This window comes from Eptesicus fuscus, chromosome 8 (assembly GCF_027574615.1).
Source record: "Eptesicus fuscus isolate TK198812 chromosome 8, DD_ASM_mEF_20220401, whole genome shotgun sequence".
Classification (NCBI taxonomy): domain Eukaryota; kingdom Metazoa; phylum Chordata; class Mammalia; order Chiroptera; family Vespertilionidae; genus Eptesicus; species Eptesicus fuscus.
The window spans coordinates 14,980,853-15,001,911 of NC_072480.1; the positions used below are offsets into that span (position 1 = coordinate 14,980,853).

The following is a 21,059-nucleotide window of genomic DNA, read 5'->3' on the forward strand; positions in this document are numbered from 1 at the left end:
ACAGCCGCCGCCTTCACGAAGCCCGGCAGGCAGCGCCGAGCCCCCGGTAGCTGGTTTTCCCGGGCGGACACGTGACGCGGTTGGCAGCGCTCTGGAGGAGGGGGAAGCGGCGAGCCGGAGGCTGGGGCCGGCGGGCGACTAACGCGCTGTGTACTTAGGTCGTGTGCTGGGGCTTTTCTCTCTCCGGAGCCGGTGGGAGGAGGGGGAGGGGCCACCGCTCCGCCTTCTTCTTTTCGCAATGTTGACGCAATCTATAAATAGTGGAACAAAAGGACCAACTTCCTCGGAGCTTTGCTGAAACTGCACAAAAAAATCGAGCTGGGGGGTTCCCTGGTCCCTGGCGACTGGGCTGGGAGCGCGGCGCCGGAGGAGGGGGCGGGCGCGGCGGGGCCGCGCCGCCGAGGGGACACCTAGCTGATGCACCGCTGCCGCCGCGCCACTCGGTGCGAACCCGGGGCTCCCGTCCCTGCGCGGGCTCAAAAACTCGCCCTGACCAGGGGTCTTCCTCCCCCACCGATGACAGGTCAGTCTGCACCGCCCCTTTCGGCACCGGGTTTTCTTTTCCTTCCCCCAAGCCTCTACTTTTAGAAGGGAAATGAGGGGAAAAAATAGAACCAGGCGCAGCAGTGACAGCCACCAAATCTGTAATCCCAGGAGTCCACGGTGGGGTGGCCGAGGGCACTCAGGAGGAGGGCTGCGCCTGGCCCCCAGCCATACAACCATTGCCCGCGCGGCCGCCGGAGAAGACACCGGGCAGGACTAGCGAGCGCCGTCCAGGCGGCAGGGAGAGCGGAGGCGCGAGCGCCGCGGAGGTGCCGGCCGCAGGGCAGGGGTTGAGGGTGGGTCCCCGGCTGCCGCTCCGGCTTAGGGGCCAACCCCCGACGGAGACCTGCCAGGGACTGGCGCCCTCGGAGCTCGGACTCGGCTGAGCAGAAAATCGCTGTTACTGAAGGCCGCCGCGCACCCCGGACCCAGTGCTCACGCACCCAGGCGTCAGGGGTTGGGCTGGGTGGAGGCAGGGGCACGCTCCTCCGAGAGCGAGGACCTGAGGAGCGACAGCCCGCCGCGCCGCCGGGCGGTTACCCTGGGCGCGGGGGAGGGGGCGGAGCTGGCGCTGTTGACAGCCTAGCTAGAGCGGGAGGGAGGCGAAAGCGGGGAGTCGGGACTGGGGAAGGGAGCTGGCGTGGGATGGGGAGGGGGGGCGGGGAGAGGAGGAGGAGGAAGAAGAGGAGGAGGAGGAGGAGGAGGAGGAGGAGGAGGAGGAGGAGGAGGAGGAGGAGGAGGAGGAGGAGGAGGAGGAGGAGGAGAGGGCTGGATCACGTGACGGGCAGACGCCCCCGCTAGAGGCTAACAGTAGCGGTGACGTCACCGTCCCCTGACTGCAGGGGTTGGCACTTCCGCTCGCTCCCCCTTCTCTGCACCCCGGCTCCCACGACGAGCTCACAACCTTTGGGGAGTGTGGGAGTGGGCGGAGGGTGTATGGGGTTTTCCTGATGGCCCTAGCCCGGGCCTGCTTCCCCATTTTCCCAGGGTCCCGGGCTGGGGACCAGCGGCAGCCTGCGTGGCCCGCCGGGAACGCGCTCCATTGTGTGAGCGGCGGGGCGGTGCTGGGCGGAGGTTGGTGCAGGCCCCCGCGGCTCCCAGCTCCGGGGGGGCGGGGACGGCCCGGGAGCGGTCAAGGCCAAGTTCTGCAGCGTCTCTGAGAGCCTTCCGCGCTCCAGAAGCCCGACACTCTCCACTGTGGGCTGGCAATCGGCGGCTGCGCCCGCGTTCCCGAGGCGCCGGTGGTCGGTCCCCCGCTCAGCTGAGCGGGCCTAGCGTCCGGTGCCGCGGGGGAGTGGTGTAAGCTATTTGGGGAAACTCCGGGGACTGGTGGTTCGGCGTGGTGAGCGCTGTTTGTGTTGATGCATTACCAGTAGGGAAATACACTTCGCACAGATCCTTGGCCCAAAGAGGGCAAAGAGCTTCGTTGGAGGCAACAAAAGACTTTTTTTTTTTTTTTTAAGATTGTGAGAGACTGTGCTGTAAGGTATTAGCAGGCTAGTTAGAGCAAGGTTTATCTAAAAAAGTTGGAACATCTTCCAGGGTAGATAATTTCAGGGACACGTTATGATAGTAAACTGCCTTTTTTGGGTAGTGTTGCAGTAAACTAGGAACAATAAGCCAGATAAATTACCTCCTAGTGGGTCACTGAATATTAGAATTACAGGATTTGTTAAGTATGTAACACCATGTGGTGGCTAGGTATAAAATAAAACTTTTATATTGAAAATTCCCATACAGCATTCTGTAACAGAAAGGTGTGTGGGGGGGGATTGTTATTAAAAATCTGCTAGCAACTATAAATTATACATGGGAGGCGCAAGAGCCGGCTGGGAGAGGTCAATGGGAGAAAAGAGGGGGACATATGTAATACTTTCAACGATGATAAAGATTAAAAAAAAAAATACAGCCTGGGGTTCAATTTGAAAATCCAAGAGGTAAATGCTAACAGAAAGAGCAATTGGTAGGCTGGCTTCAGGGAAGCAAGAGTTCACACCCCATTTGCCTAGCCTGCACAGCTTACTGTAGGTTATGACCTGAGGTGTTTTTTGAAAGAAAGAAGATAACTTACTGGTTGGCAAAAGTTAGGCCAGCTAAGAAGAAAAGAAAGGGCTTCCCAAGCTGAGAAGCAAAGCCACGTGGACAAAGACCTGCAGTGAAGAATTAAGGCAAGATAAGTGTGAGTGAGAATGTGGGGAGAAAGGAAGCTGGAAGGATGGGAATAGGCAGGTCATGCAGGGCTTGCATTCTATGCTGAGGAGTTTGCACTTTAGACTGAGACCTACACATTTTTAGCCTTTTCAGTACACATACCCTTTCGAAAACCGAAAACAATGCACCTATAGACCCATACTACAATTTTGCATACAATTTCCCAAAGGGTTTACTGTAGTTGGTGAGTAAATGACTATTGAGCCTTAGGATTAAAACCTGTAGCAGAGATTTCAACCGGTGTGCCACAAGATTTTTTAAAACATATAATACCTAACCATTTAGTTAGGGGCACTGACCTCTTTTCCCTTAGATTGGTATATTAAAAAAATGACAACAGCCAACACAATAGCTGTTGGGTGTGAATAAATCAAAATTATACCTAATTTTTTGTCAAATCAGCCAAAAATATATTTTTTGTTGTGCCACAGAATTTTAGTAATTAGTTTATGTGTGCCATGAGATGAAAAAAGATTGAAAATCTCTGACCTAAAGGAAAGGGAAAAGACTTTTTTTTTTTTTTAAGGAAAGGCATGTTCAGGGGTGAAAAGATTACAGTTCTTTGCAATGATTATACTGGTTAGGGTTCTGGAGATGAACTGTAAAATTGACTAGGACCACTGCTGTGTATGTAGTAGCAGTGGGGATTGAGAGAAAAGGGGTTCAAGAAAAGAAATTAAAAAGATTCAGTAGAATGGGAAACTGATTGGCAGTGTGGGGCAAAGGATCCCCAAGTTTCTGGTCTAGGGGGTAGACTGGGCAGAGGAGTGGACTTCAAGTCCAGGAGGAGGAAGTATGTTTTGTCCCTGTGGAATTTGAGGTACCAGGGAAGTATCCCAGGAGGGTTGGAAAGAAGGTCTGGTTAATGCCGGTGTTCTTGTTCCAGCATTAAGAAGGGTTCAGCAATCTGGAGAAAGGGTGAGCGTAGATTAAGTAGGAGTCCATAGAGGGAAGATAATTTTGAAAGGCATTAGGGGTCAGAGGAGCTTTAGCTAAAGGAGCTAAGTTCTGTCTCCGGACCCTTGCTTTTTATTAACACAATTTGTCCTAAGGCAAGGTGGAGATAATACACTTCAAAGGGTAGGGTTCAGAAGCATTGTCAGATTGGGAATAGCCTACAGCTGTTCAGGTGTTTGGCCAACAGGAGGCAATAACAAGTAGATTAAGAAGCTCTGAGCTGTCTGGCAGCAAACAATCATCCTATTCAGGTTTGTTGGCTCTTTGGAATCATTAAAACATTAGGTAGTAGCTAAAACCACTGGAGTGAATAAATGGATCAGAGAGTGTGTTAAATGAGAAGAGTTCTGAGAAGGGAACCCTGGGGACCCACTCACATTTAGGGAAAGGGGAGGAGCCAGAGGAACCTCTGAAGTATAATGAAGAGTGACTAAAGACAGCCTGGTGTCCCTAGTTTGTAACTTTGATTAGTCCTGCTTCCCTGATAAGGGGTGAAAACACGTTGCTGATTTGGTCCCTTTATAAGATCGAAAAGGCTGTATAGTCTTTCAATGAAAAAGCAAGCATCTTTTGAAAGATTCTATCAGATGGGAGATGAGTGCAGGAGAGGATTAAATCTTGCTTCCCCACTTTTTTAAAACTAGAAGAAAAGTGTAAGGAATCAAGCTTTCTCTTTTTCTTGTTCCCTTCTCCCTTATGACCACTCCCTCCCCTCCAGGTCAGGCCTTACTGGCATATTAAGTCAGTAAGCTTTCAAGGAAAAGGAGTTCAGACAGACTGGGTCCCCATGATGGTGATTTTTGTTCCTAATGGCACTTCAAAACCACACCAACAATTAGTACTAGGAGGTGCTAAGATTTCAGTCTAAGGAAACAGGGAAAAGTAGAGGGAAAGAGTTTTTATTTTGCTTCCTACATCTACCTACCTACTTGTTACAGCTAACCTGAGCTATAGATTTATTGGAAGCAGGGACTCAGGTACATAACAAATCACTCCAGAACTTAGTTGTTTTAAATAACATTACTCATGGGAACATGCAATTTGGGTAGGGCTTTGTAGGAACAGCTCGTTTCTAATCCACTTGGCATCACCTAGGACAGCTCATAGGCTGGAGGCTTGCATCATCTAAGCAGGGGTCCTCAAACTTTTTAAACAGGGGGCCAGTTCACTGTCCCTCAGACCGCTGGAGGGCCGGACTATAGTTTAAAAAAAAAACTATGAACAAATTCCTATGCACACTGCACATATCTTATTTTGAAGTAAAAAAACAAAACGGCAAAAACACCCGCATGTGGCCCGTGGGCCGTAGTTTGAGGAGGCCTGAAAAGGCTCTTCACTTGCGTGTCTAGGGATTAGGACTGACTGAAGTCTAGGACCTTAGCTGCAGCTATCAGCCAGAACACCTACACCTGGCCTCCCCTTGTGGTCTGGGGTTCTTCACAGCAGGATTGCTGGGTTCCGTTTATGACCTAATCTTAGAAGTCATGCAGCAGCATCTCTATCAGATTCTATTCATTAGAGACAAATCGCTAATGTTATACATATTCTAGAAAGGGGAGACATTGGTCAACATGAACATATAGCTTTCATGTGTGGATTTCTAAGTTACGAAATCTGTATAATTAAAAGGGGGGGAGGGGATAGACTGTCTTTTAATGGGAAAAGTTTCAGAGTTTGCTATGTGTTTAAAATCACCACACATTAACTTCAGATAAAATGATTTATAAACAATGTGTTGGACTTGGTATGACCATTGTTGAGCATGATCTGGTAGTAAGTGCAGTGTGAGTTTAGCTGATACTGTCACTTGCATTTTATGTATATACTCTTGTGGTGTACTCACCCATCCTGCATCCATAATGCAAATTAAGGTGGTTCTCTGCAGAAAATTTCCAGGGATTCCAATCTGGTATGTCTGCATATAGAGGTATGGACTTGGGTTAGGCACCGTGACTTTCTCACACACTATCTCAGGTAAAGAAGGCATTGCAAATCTCTGAAAATTTTCTGCAAAGACTGTAAAAAAAAGGCAATCAGACCCAATCACAACCAAGAAGCAGCCTTGAGTTTTCAAATATGTTTTTATTTTACCGAAGAATAATCACATTCTGATTAAAAATCCAAGAGGCATTTTCCTAAGATACAAACAAAAAGAAATAAAGAGACACAATGCAGGAAGATCACTATAAGGCTCAGAGATAACATTTTAACAAAAATACAATGTGTTATATGTGAAAAATGCTTAGATATAAGAAACCAAATAAGTATCCTCTTTTTGATGTTAGAATGAAATATAAAACTCCATACATTTCAGTTTTTAATTACTTTTAGCTCTATATTTTATTTTCATTTTTTAACTTATCTTTATTGTTGAAAGTATCACAGATGTCCCCCTTTTTTAAACGTTTCATTACAGCAAAGCTAATCACAAGCCACTCAGAGGCAGTTTGTCTCATAATCATCCCCTTTCTCTTTTATGGCCATTCCCTCCCCTCCAGGTCAGGCCTTCTGAACACAGACACCTCTTTTTCCCAAACTAGGTAGGACCCCCACAGTGGCTATACTTCCAGGGCAATGATCAGTTTCTAAAAGTTTTTTCTGTTCCCTTCTTAAATTGTTCCTGTCTTTGGACCTCATTATCAAGGCCATCATGTTCAAAGTTAAAAAGCAAAATGATATGGAGATTATTCCAATAAGTAATTTTATAATAAATTCATGTTACATAATTAAACAAAATGACATTTCTATAAAAAGGACTGTTATGTTTTTAGATGTCAGGATCTTGACTTGGACTTGTTTATTCATAAAACTCAGTAATCCCAAAAGGATGGTTGAGATTTTAGGTAGTTTATAAGAATTTGCATGTTTCCTTGAAGGTGATATAACACTTTATTACAATACAAAATTTAAATGACTCTTCTCCCACTTTTACAATGCAAATACCTTTATTTTTTTCTTAAAAACCAGTACACTCAATTTTTGAAGTAGCATGCTTTTAAAAAAATAGTTATTTAGTTGGTAAATGAGCTCGAATTCTTTAAGGAACTGAAAATACTTCCTTTCCTTGAGTAATCAAGAGTAAATAATCTTTTTTTAAATTGATTTTAGAGAGAAAGGAAGGTAGAGCAAGATAGAAACTATTGATTTGTTGTTCCACTTATTTATACATTCATTGGTTGATTCTTGTATGTACCCTGACCAGGAATCAAACCTGCAACCTTGGCATATCAGGATGATACTCTAACCAACTGAGCTACCAGGCCAGGGCAATTACGTAGTACCTTTTAAATTATCCTAAAACTGACATAATTTATACGTCTTTGGTGTTCTCTTAGAAAGATTTCCTTTATGACTTAGAGAAATAGTGCTTAGGGCCATTTTAATAATTCATACTCTCCTAATACCTCTATATATTTTGATTTTACATAATTACTTACAGTTATAGAGTCAAAACCACACTGCAAATTCATACTATAGAATATGTTTTAAATGTGCATCTGGATAATGAGCAAGTATATATTTATGAACCCTTTGTTTTATGTGTATTTCCTGATTTTGAAGTGGCATGCTTTTAAAAAAACAAAATGAATTAAGTATATCTTTGATTTTAAAGTTTCTTATTAGTAATTTTTAAAAAAATTGACACAGTGTTCATGTCAAGCTAACACACTTTGTTATCAGGCCAGAACTGTTCCTGACTGACTTCACAGCTACCATGGAGGCAGCCCAAAGAAGCTTAAGCAAACACTTTAAAATTATGTGATACAGTTCCAAAGGAGGAAAAACCGCAACCAAAATGTGCCATATAGTTTTACAGATGCTATTTTTCTGTATGCCAGAAGGTATTACCCTATCTACACAATGATTTCATAGTAATGATAACATGAAGGAAAATTGGGAATGAGCCAGTCTGTTTCTAGGCATCTTGATGAAGGCAGGGATGAGGAAATTATTTTAAAGTAGTTACCTAGTGAATGTTTTGCTTACTCTTATACTAGTAAACTAAGCATTTTAGAAAGCGCTATAGTGAAAATAGCACATTAAACAATAAACAATATGATTTCAATAAAGAAATAAATTCAATAAATAAAATGATATTGCTAGGTGATAGTAATAATAGTCTATTATTAAGAACTAAATACAGTCTTACTTTTTATTAAGTAAAATAATTTGGATCCTTCTTTATGTTAGTTTTCTCCACCTTCCTATGTGTTCAAAGTATAATTTATTTTAAAAGAAATAATGCCAAAGCCAATAAAAAATACCTTACTTCGACATCTAGGCAAGGTTCTATGTTAAGGAAGCATCATGGAGAAGACAAAAGAAGTGTAAGTCCTTGAGATAGTAAAGTTACTAATATGATTATATGAATAACAATTCAGCTTTACCAAACTGAATTACAGTCTTCTGATCAGATGACAAAGATTGAAAATAAGTGCTCATAACCAATGTTGCTAAGAGTGCAATGAAATGTACAACCTCACCGATTACTGTATTACCTTCCAGGGGTCTAAAAAACTGTCCAAATTTTGTTACAGTAGTTCCACTTCCAGGAACCAATCCTAAGCAAATAATCAAATGTGAAGTAAAAGACTTATATATACTACAGTATCTATACAGAGGAAACAATCTAAATATTCAACAGTAAAGGAATGGTAAATAAACCAAGGCGTATCAATCTAATGGCCACTAAAAATATTAAATGCCCAGAGAAATATTTAATTTAATGTACAATTAAAATTTTTAGGTTATATAGCTATTTCTCCTCCTTTATTTAAAAATGTATTTATTTATATGCATAAAAATGGGTGGGGGGAAATACACCAAAGTGTGTAATGTTGTTATGGTCATTTTTACCTTCTTTTTCATGTTTTCTAAAATGAGTACACATTATTTTAACAATCAGAAAAAATAATTAAAATTAAAAATTTTCTCCCAAATATGTAAATCAAATGACATATATTTACATTTTTATAACCTAACATAGTAACACGATATATTACTTATTTTATATAAGTGCATTTTCATTTTGTATATTTGTAATAATGTCTGCCAGTGAATAATCTCTGCTTTCTAAAATTAAATTAGATAAGGTATAGGCAAGTACAGAGTATTATGTGAAGGGTATAATTTGAAGGGTAAAGTGTGATGGCAACGTTGATTTGGGAAAAATTTGGTAGAGTCAAAATCCAACTGTAAAGTTACTATAAGGGCAAACTCATTAGTCAACAGAGCCAAATATCAACAGTACAACGATTGAAATTTCTTTTGAGAGCCAAATTTTTTAAACTTAAACTTCTTCTAATGCCACTTCTTCAAAATAGACTCGCCCAGGCCTTGGTATTTTGTGGAAGAGCCACACTCAAGGGGCCAAAGAGCCGCATGTGGCTCGCAAGCCGCAGTTTGCCGACCACGGGGCTAGATCTATTTTATAAGTTTTAATAGCATTTAAAATTTTTTTAATTGTGGTAAAAAAACAAAAAAAATTATGATCATAACCATTTAAAAATGTACAGTTCAGTATATTCAATGTATATCATTTTAAGGAAAATATCTTCATTGGTTTCAGAAAAATAATACATGTTCATTTATAAATAATTCAAACAATATAGAAAGTGACAGGAAAACATTTTTTAAGTATGTTTTTTTAAAATATATTTTTATTGATTTCAGAGAGGAGGGAGAGGGAGAGAGAGATAGAGACATCTATGATGAGAGAGAATCATTGATTGGCTGCTTCCTGCACGCCCCCCACTGGGGATCGAGTCCACAACCCAGGCATATGCCCTTGACCAGAATCGAACCCACGACCCTTCAGTCAGCAGGCTGACGCTCTATCCACTGAACCAAGCCGGCTAGGGCTAAGTATGTTTTTATTGATTTCAGAGAGAGGAAGGGAGAGGGAGAGAGCGATAGGAACATGAGAGAGAATCATGCACCCATGAGAGACACTCATCCATTGCTACCTCCCACACGCCCCCTACCAGGGATCAAACCTGCAACCTGGGCATGTGCCCCAACTGCGATCTCCTGGTTCCTGGGTTGATGCTCAACCACTGAACCACACCAGCTGGGATACAGGAAAAATTTTAAATCTCACAGATCCCAGATTTTACCATCAATATTAAATGAACTTCATGATAGGCATCATATTTCTATGCATTTGTACAAATAAGATAATCTTTAACAACAAAAATATATATATACTTTTTATTGATTTCAGAAAGAGGATGAGAGAGGGAGAGAGATAGAAACAGCAATGATAATCTGAGGATAAAAACATGTACACTACTTTTAAATAATAAAGTATTAAATTTCAATTCCAATTTGGTAGTAGCAAGATCAACTTAAGGAATTGCTGAGCTTTTAAACAAATGTTTCTTTGCCACAAAAGATCTTATTTCCTAATATTTAAAGTTTTAAAAAGTATAAGAGTTTGGAGACTTTTAAAAATGTCTGTATTGATTTCAGAGAGAGGAAGAGAGAGGGAGAGAGGTATAGAAACATCAATGATGAGCAAGAATTATAGATTATTTGCCTCCTGCACATCCCCTTCCTGGGGAATCGGGGATCCAGCCCCAAACCCGAGCATGTGCCCCAACCAGAATCAAACCGTCACCTCCTGATTCATGGATCAATGCTCAACCACAGAGCCACACCAGCCAGGCTTGGAGATGTTTCTATCTGTATGTTTCAAATATAATAATGCCAATAGACTCTGATGTGAAAAAATGTAATATTATTATGTCATTATTTTTACAAAGCCAAGGTATTAATGCTTATTTCTCTTTTGTAACCCTAATTCCTTTGGTCATTTGGTCTTAGTCTGTATTTTAAAATCCAGTGCTCATAACTTGCCTCGATTCCACAAATCCTACTTATTAATTTTCATTCATCACTTAGTTATCTGCCCTTCACTAAGTAGTTTCTTCATGTTATTTTTATTTTATTTTAACATGGACTCATGGATGCCATGTTTGCCTTTTTCATTAATTCTTGAATGACCTTTACTTAGATACTAAAGGCTTGACGCATGAATTCACGCACGGTGCGGTCCCTAGGCCTGGCCGGCAATCAAAGCGCAAGCGTCTGGTGTGGAAGGGCAAGTCCCAGCTGACCTCTGGGCCCTGGGCAGCACCTGGGCCCCCGGGCCCCACACCCGCCCTCCCTCCATCTGAGTCACAGCGCCCAGTCCCCACGCAGAGCAGAGATGCTGTGAGCACTGCCAGATGCCATGGACCGCCCAGCAGCGCCACACGGAAGCCAGGCTGGCAGCGCCCTCTCTCCCAGCCGGCCTCAACTGGCCCCTGTGGTCCTGGAGGCTGCTGCCCTGCTCACCCGGAAGAGGCACTATGGGAGCTGGGTGTGGGGAGGGCTCCTGTGCATGGGGGCTTCCCAGGTGCGAGAGCCCTGGCGTACCAGGGGAGGGTAGCAGGGGGAGTGAGAGCCAGTTTGGTGGGCAACCCACATTCTCACCCCACCTCCGTCCCTGTCACCCCCACCCCCAGGTAGCCAGCAAGAAGTCGCAGCCCCCTGCCCAGAGGAGGTTGGTCGCTGCCACCCACCCCCAGATCATTGTCCAGCCCCTTGAGGCCGGCCCCCCACCCAGCTCCCATAGTGCCTGGACACCCCCCGTCATCACTGCTGGTCACCATCTGCTGGGCGATTGGCAGGTGATAAGGCTCCTGCTTGCACCCACCATGGCCTGGCTCCGCCCCACTCACCTGCTCCACCATAACATCAGGGTCCTGGTCTCATCGAGCCAGCAGCGCCTCCACTGCTGCCCACTGCCAGCACCGCATCGCTGACACCTGCCATGTTCCACGCCACCCCCTGGTGGTCAGCGCACGTCATAGCAAGCAGTTGAACTCCCGGTAGAACTCCTGGTCGAGGGGACAATTTGCATTTTAGGCTTTTATTATATAGGATAATAGTTGAGGGTCATCCTGGCTTTGCTTTAAAATTGTACAGACAAGTTTTCCTTTGTTTTCTGACTTTGAATACTGCTTAGAGGAAGTCTAAGGCCAACATGATTTCCTCCCTTTTTAAGTTATTTCATTTTTCTGTCTAAAAGTCTAAAAAGTTTTTCCTTCATTCTTTATGGTTAATAGCTTAATCATGAGATGCCTCAATATTGAATATTATGTGTTTATTTGTCTTTGGGCATATTATACTACAGATTCGGTTCTTTCAATTTTTTGTGGAAATTTTCTCCTATTACATCTTTAAGAGCTTTTTCTTATCCATTTGTTATATCATGTACTTAGGGAGATTAATCAAGCTACAATATGTTGTCTTTGTCTCACTTGCATATTATCTTTGCAATTACTTAGGTCTAGTTTTCTTCTGCCTTCACTTCAATTTATTAAATTCATTTGTCAGCTGGAATTTACTAAGTGTCAGCATTAGTGATAAATAAGGTCAAATACCTGCTTTTATGAAGCTATGAACATTTTAGTTTAGGATGGGTGAGGAAGAAATAAACAAAATTATGATGTCCAATAGTAATAATAATAAGAAACCCAAGTAAGGAATTGAAGGTTGGGGGAAGGAATTGGGCATTTTATTTAATTTAACATTTTATTGATTTTAGAGAGGAAGGGAGAGTGAGAGATGGAAACATCAATGATGAAAGAGGATCATTGATCAGCTGCCTTCTGCACACCCCCATTAGGGATCAAGCCCACAACCCCGGCATATGCCTGACCGGGAATTGAACTGTGACCTCCCAGTTCAAGGTCGACGCTCAACCACTGAGCCATCCTGGCAGGGCGGAATTGGGCATTTTAGATAGAGCAGTGAAAGCAGGCTCTCTATGATGATATTTGAGAAGAGACCTGAATGAAGTGAGGCAGTGAACTAGGAGACCTGGGTCATCCAGGTGTAGAGAAGGGCCAGGACAAAGGTCCTGCAGTAGGAAGATGGTATGTTCAAGACAGAATGATTAGAGCCAAACAAGTAAACAGAAGCTGATGAGAGATGAATCTAGAGAATTAGATATGGCAGGTCACAAAAGGGGTTGTAGGCCCTAATGAGGGGTTTGAATTTTGTTCTAAGTATGAAGAGAAGCAGGGAGATGGTAAGTGCTTTAGAGGAATCCCTCTGACTGCCACTAAATATTTAAACAGCAAAAAATTGAGTACAGTAGTCCCGCTTTATCAGTGGGGGATACATTCCAAGAACCCCAGTGGGTGCCTGAAATCACAGATGATAATGAACCCTATATATATTATGTTTCTTTGTATACTTACACACCTATGATAAAGCTTAATTTATAAATTAGGCAGAGTAAGAGATTAAAAACAATCCTATCTAATAAAATGGTAATGTGTAAATTACCATCACTCTGCTATGCCCACGATTGGGCCAGTGGGAGGCACAGGGGGCGGGACTCGGAGTGGCCGGGGTAGCCGATTGGGCCAGCAGGACGCTGAGCTCACGTTGCCAGCGGCGGCTCGAGCTCAGCGTCTGCGCCATGGCTGTGCTGTGGAACAGAAGGGGCCTCTGGGGCAGCGAGCTCACGTCCCGCCGCGGACCATCAAAAGCGGGGGAGCTGGGTGCCTGTCTGGGTGCCTGTCTGCTCCGGCACCAGGCCTTTCAGAAGCCTCCGCCACGCTGGAGGCTTCCGAAAGGCCTGGTGCACCAGCGGACAGGCACCCAGCTCCCCCGCAATCGAAAGCGAAAGCGTGTAGTGGACCCTACAGGTGCATGATTCAATCATGCACTGGGCCTCTAGTAACTAATAATAGAACAATTATAACAATATACTGTAATAAGTTATGTGAATGTGGTCTTTCTCAAAATACCTCATTACACTGAATTCCCCCTTCTTGTGATGATGTGAGATGATAAATGCCTATGTGATGAAATGAAGTGATGAAGACATTGTGGAAAAGAATGAGGCTATTATAAGGGTCACTTGAACACAAGCACTTACATACCTCAACAGTTGATCTGATCACTGAGATGGCTATTAGATGGTTAATGGGTGGGGAGTGTATATGAGGATATGCTGGACAAAAGGATGATTCATACGCTGGGCAAGATGGAGCGGGATGGCAAAAGATTTCATCATGCCACCAGAATGACATGCAATTTAAAATTTGTTAATTGTTTATTTCTGGAATTTTTCATTTAATATTTTCAAATATCATCATAGAGAGTCTGCTTTCACTGCTTCAGCTGACTGTGGGTAAGTGAAATAAAAGAATGTAAAAATGTGGATAAGGGGGGACTACTATTTAAATAATTGGTCAAATAGGTGTTGTAGAACTGAAAAGAGAAAAGGGAAGTACTAAGGTAATGGAGTAACTTCAGGAAGGATCTACTGCTGGTACTGGATAAACACAGGGAAGACCTGAAGTTATGAGAACACAGAAGTTATGAGAAAAGACTCAGCAGAGCTGGAACCCTGACCTCAGAGAAGGGGTTGCTGCCCATTTGCTGGTGGTACCTCTGAGAGGGTATGTTGAGGCTGGTTACAGGAGAGTACAAAATAGGTGAAATTTGGAGCTAACTGCTGCTGCCAAGATGAAGGACCATAACTGGGGCAGTGCTGACAGGTGCAGACAACCAAGGAGCAAGTTCTTGTTCTCTCTTCTTGACTCTTAGTCTTTCTCTAATGCCCCTTGTTGAGAGACTGTAGCAGGGATTCAGCTGGTAAAGTAGAAATGTACTTTCGTTTGTAAAGTACCAATCCCAGCATCACAAAGCAGAGTATGGAAAGGCTTATTGCTAAGAGACAATAGCTTAATAACTGGCAATTAAGAACAATTTCTAGGTTTTTGCCTTAAGCAAATATATGAAAATAATGCTGTTGACTGACATGAAGGAGACAAATTGAATTGGAGAAGAAAATGAGATTTGTTCTGAATGTGCTAACTTTGAGGTCCTTATTAGGCATCTAAATAGAGTCCCCTGGTAGAAGGTTGGGTATGAGTTCAGAGCTCATACAAATTTTAGAAGTCCTAAGAATATAGACAATATACCAGAAAAATTGGATGAGATGACCTAGGGGGAAATGAATGTTGACGGAGAAAAAGAAAAAGAGTGAGGAATGTGTACGGCCCCCAAACATTTAGGAAGGGTAAAATGACCTGGCAAGAAGATAACCATGATCTCAGCAGGAGCAGCTTAGGTGGAGCTGTGAAGACAATAATCCTAATTAGATTGGACTGAAGGGATAGTATGTAAAGTGAGGAAGTGGAGACTGCAAGTATACACAGTCTTTGAAAAGTTTTGTTATATAGGGGAGCAGAAAAATGGACTCCTACTCACCATACAAGTAGAGGGGGACATGGAGTCCAGGGTGATGCTATTGTTAGGATGGGAAATATTACAGTATGTTTACTTACTGGAATAACCCAGTGGAGAGGGAGAAACTGAGGATGCAGGGAATGGAGGGTATCATCACAAGAACATGGTCCTGGACTATGGGAGATGGGATCCGGGGCACGAGTGGAGGGTCTTGCCTTAGATAAAAGCAGGGATAGTTGATCCTTTATAAAGGAAGGGAGACAACATAGGAGTAGAGATGAAAGCAGGTTGGTAGGTTTAGTGTGAGAAACATACATTTCTCTTGTGACAGCTTCTATTTATCAATGAAACGAGAGTTTGAAGTGAGGAGCAGGGAGATGTGGGAGATTTCAGAGAGAAGTCATAATTGTCTTGGAGAATTGAAGAATGAGTTGATTAAGGTGATGTGCTGGGATTACCAGTTTTTCCTTTTGGTGAGAAGTCAATTCCAGCTATGTCTATTTCATTTCTTGCTGTCCCAAATTTATTTGTTTTGAAATAACAATATTATTTTGGCCTTTGTTGGTTTAGGTTGTGGATATTTTCTGGTTACTTCTAGTAATGTTGTTAAAAGAATTTTTACTGTTCTTTGTCTTGCCCATTTTGTAAAGTGTTTGGGTAGGAATATTTTGTGGTCTTCATTCACTCCTATCTTTATCTGAAAGTCTAGAAAAATGTTTTTAAATAGATTGCACTGTGTATTTTTTAATTCACCCTACATATAGGAATATAATAGATAAGAAGTCATAATTATGTTATATATTATTATAACAGCCACCATTTACTATGCCAGGCACTTTGCATATTTGATCTCTAACACTTATAACAACTCTACAAGGTGAAATGTTGTTGCCAGTTATTTCCCCAAGAAACCTTTTTTACTGGTGATGTCAGATCACACAATATTACCTGAAGCTCACAGCTGGCCAAAATAAACAAGTCTAAGAAGAAATTTTCTCTTTTGTGTTAGAAAAAATTTAGCACTTAAGAGACAATTCTTTTTGATGTACAAAATAATAGATTGCAAAAATGTACCACAGCCCTAGCTGGTTTGGCTCAGTGGATAGAGCGTCGGTCTGCGGATGAAGGGTCCCGGGTTCAATTCCAGTCAAGGGCAGCCCACCAATGATTCTCATCACTGATGTTTCTATCTCTTTCTCTCTGAAATAAATAAAAATATATTTAATAATAAAAAAGTGCACCTCACAAACTAATGGCAAATTTATAGACAGCTTTTTGACATCATACCATATCATTAAACTCTTGTTCGGGGAGTTATTAACTGACAGATTCAAGGAACTTGGTGAATGAATTGAGGTATCTCCATCATCAACCATCAACAAACATAGTGAGAGCCCACCATATCAAAATAATTAGTAAATTATACTAAACCATTATAATTTTACAAGTTATAGGATATGCATCAGTGTTTGTTTTGGAAAGTCCATTATTTGGATTTAAATAATATCAAACTTTTCTTTGGTCAACAATATTTACACTCACATGATGATACTGAAAACATCATTGGAACATAATCACTTATCTATGACAAGTAATGGATTTCTTTGATTATAAAAGTTGTACACATAGGTAAAGAAAATTTTGAAAATATTTTTAAATAACAACAGGAGCCCTAGCTGGTTTGGCTCAGTGGATAGAGCATCAGCTGAAGGGTCCCTGGTTCGATTCTGGTCAAGGACACATGCCTGGGTTGTGGGCTTGATCCCTAGTAGGGGATGTGCAAGAGGCAGCCAATCAATGATTCTCTCTCATCATTGATGTTTCTATCTCTCTTTCCCTCTTCCTTCCTCTCTGAAATCAATAAAGATATATTTTAAAAATTAAAAAAAATAAATGACAACAGGAAAAAATAACCAATAATTCCTTTATGTAGATGCAAATGACTTGCAATTCACATATTCTGTGTAGTTTTTTAAGCTTATGAAGTTTAAACTCTTTGCTTGAGTACACTGCCTTTTTTCATAACAATTTATCAGAAATGTTTCCTCAAGTTATTTTAAACACTGCAAAAACATTTCAATGACTGAAATAGTCACTGAGTACTATCCTTAAGTGGTCATTAAAGCTATTTTCCTTACTTTCTTATAAATGGTGTTGTTATGAACTTTTTGATACATAAATCTATTTTAAATTTCAGATTATTTCCTAAGTTAGGGTAAAATCCTAGAAATGGTCTATAAGGCCAACATTTTAAAGCTTCTTCATCTGGCAAAATTTTTCTGTAAAAAATATTTTAATTCTCTATACATATTAATATTGAAAATAAATCTAAGGAGAAAAATTTAAGTGCACTGACTTTTAAAACTGAGGTCATTATTTAAATTTAGGCTCAGTGTTTTGTTTTGTTTGTTTTTTGTTTTAATATCTTACCTTTAAGGAAAAATGTGCTTTTTAAAATATTATTTACTTCTTTTTGTCAGGTTTTAAACTTACACTTAATTTGAGAAAATAAGTTTAAATGTATACTTATTTCAGCCTAATGCTTGTATTTTTCAAGGCATACCATCTTGCTTTTTTTTTTTCTATTTCTAAACATGCTCACCCAGCAGTGTTGCCTTCTGACTTATCATCAGTTTAATCTCACATGTACACCACTAGTTTGTGGTGTAAGTGTACACATTTATCTGTGGATAAAAATTAAAATTACTTGTCAAGGTAATTCCCAAACTTAGCAAATTTGACACAAAAGTTTTAAGAGTCCTAAATTAATATTCTAAAACATTTCACTTGTGCTAGACTGAAATGCAGAGCATATGAAGAATACAGTAGACTCACCCAATTCTAAAATTAATTTTGAGTGGTGATTGAATGACAAACTTGGGGAAATTTCCAGAATAAATCTAGTCAAAGTAAATAAAGGATTATTGCATTATCATTATGGCTATCATTTATTCATTGATTCACTTACCTATTGAACTTATTAAAATACTTATTGAACATCCTTTATATGTCAAACACTTGCTAGGCACTGGAATCAACAGAAAAAAAGATATAGGCCTGCCCTCCTGGAAGATACATTCTAGAGGAAGAGACAGACAAAAGCAAATGAATAAATAAAATAGTTATAAGTTATAATCTAGTCACTTCCATTACTCAATATTATTTATGTGAGACAAAGAAATTATTTGAGTTCTTCCCCAAGAATTTAAAAAATTGTACTGAATAAGAACACAGTTAAAGATTTAGAATTATGAAAAAATATAGATGATATCTACAGATATTTTATGACTGATCATTATCATTCCCTTGTGCCCTGTACCACCTACTGTCCCGCCCCCTCCCCCCCCCCAAAAAAAAGGATAGATAGAATAAAGTTCATACTCTTTGGCCTAACCTTCTGTATTCACTTATCCCTGATTTTGCTTTTCAGGGTTTCAGTTACCAGAGGTCAATGACTATGGTCCAAAAATATTAAATGGAAATTTCCAGAAATAAACAATTCATAAGTTTTAAATTGCACATTGTGTGGAGTAGCATGATGAAATCTCATGCCATCTAGCTCTGTCCTACCTGGGATGTGAATCATCCCTTTATCCACAAGTATATGCTATAGGCCTTTTAGTCACTTAGTAGACAACTCTGTTTAGATCAGCTGTTGTGGTATTACAGTGCTTGCATTCAAGTAACCCTTACTTTACTTATTAATTGCCCCCAAGTACAAGAGTGGTGATGCCTGGCAATTTGGATGTGCCAAAGAGAAGCTGTAAGGTGCTTCCTTGAAATGATGAGGTATGTATGTATAGGAAAAAAATATAGCATATATAGAGTTCAGTAGAATCCCAGGTTTCAGGCATCCACTGAGGGTCTTGGAACATACCCCCTGTGGATAAGGGGGGACCATTGTAATCTGGTCTGACTCAGCCTCAAATGTAGCATGTTGTAGTAGAAGGTACAATGTGCCAAATTTGGAGAGTAAGGAAACCTAGTTTTCACCAAGTGGCAATGTTGGGATTGAGACCTTAGATGAGACATTTAATTTTCCAGAGTGCCAGTTTCCTTTGTAAAATGATGGATTTTGACTAAGTGATCTCTGGAATCCCTTTAAGCTTTAAAATTCACTATTTATGCATCTCTCCTTAAAACATTTCTTCCATTATGCTCCTATATATACTGGGAGTGGGGAGGAAATGGCATGAGGAAGAGTACAGGGTTGGGAAGAATAAAATTGATTCCTGTTTGATAGGAATAATGGATTTATAGTCTATAATGACCACTTTCTCATATTATTGGATATTTTAAAAACATGTTTTTAATATCTGCTTATCATTTCAACTTATGGATATACCAAAATTTATTTATCCATAACTCATCTTAAAGATTGTTTCCTAATTTCTGTAATTTTTAAAAAATGTATCTTTGTTGTTTAAAGTATTACAGATGTCCCCTTCCCCCTCCCCAGGCCTTCACCCCACTATTGTCTGTGTCCATGGGTTATGCACTTATGCATGTAAGTTCTTTGGTTGATCTCTTCCCTCTCCCCCATTTCCTTCGGAGGATCCTCAGTCTAATGTATGCTCTGTTACAATCCACACTTGTATACAAGTATTTAAAATAATATTGCAAGTTTTCTCTTTTGTCTTGTTCTTTTGCGGGGGAAAAAGTGTTATTGTGATTTCTCATCTACTCCAGCTTATATGGCTTTCTCTTAACATTCAAAACTTCACTTTGGACAATATTATAGAGCTTTTCCTTTCTCCTTTATAAAACGGCATCATCCCTGAGTGAGGTCCATATTTCTGCAGCTCTCTTATAGCAAAAGAATGTAAATGAAAGCCAATTCCATGCCTGCATCAAGTCTGGATAATGTATATTTTAGTTTTAACCAAAGTTGAAATCCATGAGATCAGAACCCCACCAGCAAACAAACAGGTAAAGATTCATTTCTGTCAGCTATACCCAAAATGTGATTTAGCACTAAGCCATATACGACTTAGTTAACTATGACAAAGATAATTATGACTTTGGTGATTTTGCCATGATCCTAAACTTGCTCTAGTATTATTACATTGAAACATTAGAGTATAAGTATATAAGAGAAGTAAAACTTAAGATTTTAGCCCTGGCCAGGTAGCTCAGTTAGTTAAAGCATTATCCTGATACACCAGGTATGGGTTTGATCCTGGGTCAGGGCACATACAAGAATCAATCAATGAATGCATAAGTAAGTGGAACAACAAATCGATGTTTTTCTCTCACTTCCTCTCTTTAAAATCAATTTTAAAGTTAAGGTTTTATCTGCTAAGTTCAGTGAACAACTAAATTTGGCAAATAACTAAATCTATTTAGGGTTTTTAAACTTTTTTTGTAATATGGTATATCATTTCAATAGATATCATTTCAGTGGGGTGCCATCTGTGTCCCTGCCGGTTACCGGTGGAAGTGGAGCTCTTGGGTACTGCAGGAATAAGAATTTCCTGAGGCCCCATGGGAGGATAAGGTATCTTGGAAAGCTTTATTGATGATATATCATTAAGGGAGTTCCCCTCCAGGGTCCCATCTCCCTCCATTCCACCACAGAAAAAGTCCCACCTTGTCTTCAGGAGAGCTAGAATTAAAGCCACTGCCCAGAGTTTTTGCTCCATATTCATAGTCCAGTTCAGTATCTGGCTAGCTTAGCTTGTGTTCCCAGCTGCAGCTGCATATGGGGTCCACATGGACATGGGCCATGTAGCTTCTTAGGCCACACGGCAGGCAAGTACGGGATACAGAGCAAGCAACAGCAAGGAAGCAGGAGCAAATCAAGAGAAATAAGAGCAAGCAAGATTCCTCTGTCTGCGTATTTTAACTGGGAGCTTACTCAATGAACCCTTCAGCATTCCAAGTGTTGCTTTGGCCCCACCCTCCTAGCCAATTATCTTTTTTTTCTGGGCTAGACTGACAGGCAAGCACCTTCCCTATGTCATCTCAACTTTACTGTGCACCCATGCTCCCATCTTCCTCTGTGTTGGACCCCCTCCCCCAGTGATTTGCAGGGAATGGACTAGTGGTTCCCTGGGGAGTGAGAAGTGGCACCCTGGTGAAGCTGCCCGGAT

The 21,059-nt window shown here is 41.1% G+C and overlaps 2 long non-coding RNA genes across 5 annotated transcripts in view; one reads left to right on the forward strand and one right to left on the reverse strand.

The window, feature by feature from the left end:
* The first annotated feature begins 261 nt into the window (after positions 1 to 261).
* LOC114235340 (uncharacterized) overlaps positions 262 to 21,059 on the forward strand; it is a 118,704-nt gene continuing 97,906 nt past the window's right edge. For both annotated transcript variants that reach the window (XR_008556725.1, XR_008556723.1), the window contains exon 1: positions 262 to 523. This is a non-coding gene — a long non-coding RNA (uncharacterized LOC114235340). The remainder of the gene's footprint in view (positions 524 to 21,059) is intronic.
* Positions 5,774 to 21,059, reverse strand: part of LOC129149937 (uncharacterized) — a 31,837-nt gene continuing 16,551 nt past the window's right edge. The window contains exons 3-6 of one of the 3 annotated variants that reach the window (XR_008556720.1): positions 17,936 to 18,046; positions 16,042 to 16,167; positions 11,436 to 11,594; positions 5,774 to 5,846 (exon numbers count right to left, since the gene is read on the reverse strand). This is a non-coding gene — a long non-coding RNA (uncharacterized LOC129149937). Of the gene's footprint in view, positions 5,847 to 11,435; positions 11,595 to 15,915; positions 16,168 to 17,935; positions 18,047 to 21,059 lie in introns of all 3 variants that reach the window. The other 2 variants (XR_008556721.1, XR_008556722.1) reach the window with 2 other exon arrangements.